Here is a 4634-nt window from a genome sequence, read left to right on the forward strand (position 1 = left end):
CTTGACACTTTGTTCATTAAGGCAGAGCCTGGCGTGTGTTTGCTCAATTAAAAGTGGCCTGCAGGCTGATTTGAGCTTATCATTAATATTTAAGGTTCAATATTGGTCATTGTACTAGTATATATGTGTTATGCAACACGTCTATGTGGTCATGTTTTCTTATTAGACTGTTAACTGTGTAGTGGTCAGGTACAGAAGGCCAACTTGGCATCATGTAAATAAACTGCACTTGGAGTACCCAAGGTGTGAAAAACCACAGCAGTGCGTCTAGATTCATACTCCCAGACAATATTTCTAGCACTTGAGGGGAGAAATTTTGTTTCGCCTCTTTTCGAGCCTTATTTTGATGTAAACTACTGTATAACTTAGATGGAAAAAAAGATTTATGATTAAGATTCTCCCCTTCAACACAACCATTGAATTAGCACCGTGGAATTAGGATGTTGCATAGCCTCAACAAAATATCATGTTTAATACAAGCAATGAACATAAAAATATCAAGAGTCCAAACAACACATGTCTTCGGCAATCATTTATTGTTTCTGTAGTGCCAGCAGTATGATCCAACATGTTTAGTGCAGCTGTCAAAATAAAAAGGTCAACTAACATTTAATTTACATGTATGGTGCAGCCGTTCTGCTAGACACAAAATATAAATCAATAATAAAATATATTTTCAAATTTGACAATGTAGACAGGATGCTTTGGCTATTCTGAATTAACCAGTGGGCAGGCTGCATTAATACAGTTCCATCAGGCAACATAGTGCCTGGTAGTTTTCTTACGACATACCTAATGTAGTACACGTAATTAAATTCTGAAGAGCCAATGCAAGTATTAATTCTTTGTACTATAATACACTGCTAGGGTTTGTTTTTACCAATCCCTCTTATTGACATACTAATTCATAAGAATCCTTTCTTTTCTCCTTGCTGACTACTTAGGAATGCTCGGTGTAGCCAAGGAGGTTTAATCAACCTCCTTGGTGTAGCATACCATAATTGCTGGTGTTAGTTATTAGTTTATTAATGGTATTAGTAGGTTCTAAGGGAATAGTGTACATGATCATGAACACTCTGGTAAGAAATAACCTACATTCGTACAATCAGCTGATACACCATGTCCTGGTTTTCTTCTATCATTCCACACTTGGGCTTGTTGCCAAGAAAAACAACATGCAGTGAATTCAAAACATGCAATGAATTGAGTTGTACCATGAGTGACTGGCAAGAAATGTTATGAAGTAGTACACCAACAAAGCCTTCATCACGTAGACATGATAACAATATTACTGACTGTACATGTTTCAAATTTACAAAATCTTCCCTCCTTCTTCTTGAGGCTCAGGTGTCTGCAGCAGCAATAATGAGGTCATTGACAAGAAAAAGGGCAATGTGCTGAAAGTTTGGTAGTCCCAACAACGTAGGCTCCAACCTCTTTGTGTTAGGGTGAAGTCAACGAAATTTGAACTTTCAATCAAATCATTGCATTCATAAGTGAAAGAACTGTAACAACTAGGAAGACAAGACTTTCTTCAATGGACTGTGCCAAAATAGGAGCATTCTGGGGTTGATTCTGAAGCAAAATGTTTTTTTAATCAAATAGTTAATTAACAACAAATGAAGCAGGTGACCCAAGAAACAATGTGTTAAATTGGTGTGGCCTAAGTGCCAGAAAAGTTTCAATGCAACAAGAATGGCAGCTACCATTATTCAATCTTACTTTTCAGTCGTTAGTACAGGAGGGGTTATCAGAAATACATGTGTATAGCCAATTTTATCTAAGGGTCAGTTGCAATATGTACAAGGTCTCTATACAATTGTGCAGCCTCTTGCCAAGTGTCTGGCACCGGCCTCTGCATGTTGGCCATCATCTCATCCAGATACATGTGGAGGGGCTCATTCCCCCCATCACTGCCTGGAGGTCTGCAGTGATGTTGTGCCTGCTGTCTGACATGCTGGGGCAGGTGATTCAGGAAGTTATCTCCACCTGTCACGTTCAAAGAGAACAGATAATGAATACATGGTACACAGTCTGCAACGAATACACATTGTGTAGCCAAGTAGCCAAACAGCTATGATCGGTACATGGACATTTAGAAGACATATAGAACTAGAGTTCCACGACCTCATACCTTCGCCAAATGATTTTAACCTTTATGACTGACGATTAGGAGTGCTTCTCATCAATCATAAATCATACCAGTTGATTGTCTTAAAATATAACATGTCCAAAGTATGAGCTTAACAAACTATGAGCTTAACAAAGAAGGTTATCCTAATATTTTATCATCAATTATGCAAAGGAGGCCCTTATTAGCATAATTTGATTCAACGATGCTCACATTCATATAATGTCCCGATGCCACAAAAAAGGATTAAATGTATGAAATTGCCGTCATTTGCCAGTGTGGAATAATAGAAGTTACTCATTAAGTATGCAAATTAGGCCCACATTTGCATATTTTCTATCTATTAACAGTCCTCTCTTCCTCAGTTACAATTTGAATGGTCATATCATGGAACAAAGCGGATTTTAAAGTTGCCTCATTAATTATGCAAATTGGAATCTGATTTGCATAATTGTCGTCCAATCATACTAAGCATCACACAAGCTATCCACATACCAAAAATCATGACCATCCATCAAGGCCATCATGTTGTAGTATTTTCTCATTAATTATGCAAATGAGGTCCTCATTTGCATAGTTGATATCAATTAATATTTCTCTCTTCCTCACTTACATATGTCACATGTTTCAGAGTCTTATCATGGAATTTGGCGGATGTATAAACTTTCCTCATTAATTATGCAAATTAGATACTGATTTGCATAAGAAGTGTCTAATTATGTACATCATCACTCAAGCTATTTACCTACCAAAAATCATTACCATCGATCAAGCCCTTCATGAGTTATTCCCTTTCAAAGTCAGACGCAAAACCTGCTCCTGCAGTTCCAAAAAATCCGCTAGGGGGCCCAAGCCCACACCACTCACTCTCTGTCCAAAGATCTATCTACCACTCAAAAATCAGTTCCATAACATGTCCAGAACACGAGATATCAAAACAGGAAGTTCTGCTGCAGTACCATAAGAAGCCGCTAGGGGCCCCGAAATCTAATCGTTTTTAGGTCTCATCAAAACCTACTAACGTACCAAATACCAAGACAATCCATAAAGGCATTCTCGAGTTATTCTGTGCCACTACAAACATTAACAAACAAACAAACGCTACCCTCTGCATAACCTTCTCGGCGAAGGTAACAAGGCCATCTTGTTATAGTATTTTCTCATTAATTATGCAAATGAGGTCTTCATTTGCATAGTTGATATCAATTAATATTTCTCTCTTCCTCAGTTACATATGTCACATGTTTCAGAGTTCTATCATGGAATTTGGCGGATGTATAAACTTTCCTCATTAATTATGCAAACTAGATACTGATTTGCATAAGAAGTATCTAATCATGTACATCATCACTCAAGCTATCTACTTACCAAAAATCATTACCATCCATCAAGCCCTTCATGAGTTATTCTCTTTCAAAGTCAGACCAAAACCTGCTCCTGCAGTTAAAAAAAAGCTGCTAGGGGGCCCAAACCCATACCACTTATTCTCTGTCCAAAGATCAATCTACCGCTCAAAAATCAGTTCCATAGCATGTCCAGAACACGAGATATAAAAACAGGAAGTTCCGCTGCAGTATCGTAAGAAGCCGCTAGGGGGCCCAAAATTTAATCATTTTCAGGTCTCATCAAAACCTACCAACATACCAAATACCAGGACAGTCCATCAAGGCATTCTTGAGATATGCTAGTCCACTACAGACAAACAAACACACAAATGCTACCCTCTGCATAACCTTCTCAGCGAAGGTAATTAACAAAGTTAACACATCTTCATCTAAGACATTACTTTACCAATCATGCAAGGCCAATTACCTTCAGAGGAATTGGCGGCTGCCGGTGACACTGTTTACATCTTGACGGCGCCGCCATATATGTTCATGGCAAAGAGAGACGTACTTAAGTATTACTAGTATTATACTCAAGCATCAAAAAGGCCATCATAGTACGTACCAAGTAACTAGTAACATTAATTGTATATAATCTACTCTAAACTTCGAAGAAGTCAACGCCCCCCTCCCCACCCTCAACATGCACCGTTTGCCATTTCAAGGCATCTGAGATCTACTAAGAGCGGGGGATGTCTCCGAGTGGCGAGTATGGCCATGACAGGCGGGCCATGACAGGCGGGCCACGACAGACGGAATGTACCATTTCATTTGTGTAGGGGTGTGCGGCCCCAAACAGAACGGCGTGGAGGACAGTATGCAGAGCTAGAGGCGCCACTTGCCATTCCCAGAGTATGCGAGGATGAGTGAGTGGGGGTGTACAGCTGCAGGAAGTGCGAAATCGTACGAAATGGAACAAAATCGAATGGAATTAAGTGGATGGATGAACTTTATTCCTCGACAGCTGTACATGGTACAATGTATGGCAAGAATGACAAAGCAATTTATAAGCATAGTCTATTCTAAAAACTATGACTATAGGGATATGGACGTAAAAGGCGTAATGACATACTGTGTGTTAAACGTTTCTGTCTGTTACAATACATTCTCTCTTTTGT

The 4634-nt window shown here is 39.1% G+C and overlaps 1 long non-coding RNA gene across 1 annotated transcript; it reads right to left on the bottom strand.

Annotated features, from left to right (window-relative positions):
• Positions 1–519: 519 nt before the first annotated feature.
• Positions 520–4176, bottom strand: LOC136447979 (uncharacterized). The gene is made up of 2 exons (XR_010757819.1): positions 3944–4176; positions 520–1989 (listed from the first exon to the last, which is right to left on the bottom strand). It is a non-coding gene; the product is annotated as an uncharacterized lncRNA (long non-coding RNA).
• Between the last annotated feature and the right edge of the window lie 458 nt (positions 4177–4634).

This window comes from Branchiostoma lanceolatum, chromosome 13, assembly GCF_035083965.1.
Source record: "Branchiostoma lanceolatum isolate klBraLanc5 chromosome 13, klBraLanc5.hap2, whole genome shotgun sequence".
Lineage (NCBI taxonomy): Eukaryota > Metazoa > Chordata > Leptocardii > Amphioxiformes > Branchiostomatidae > Branchiostoma > Branchiostoma lanceolatum.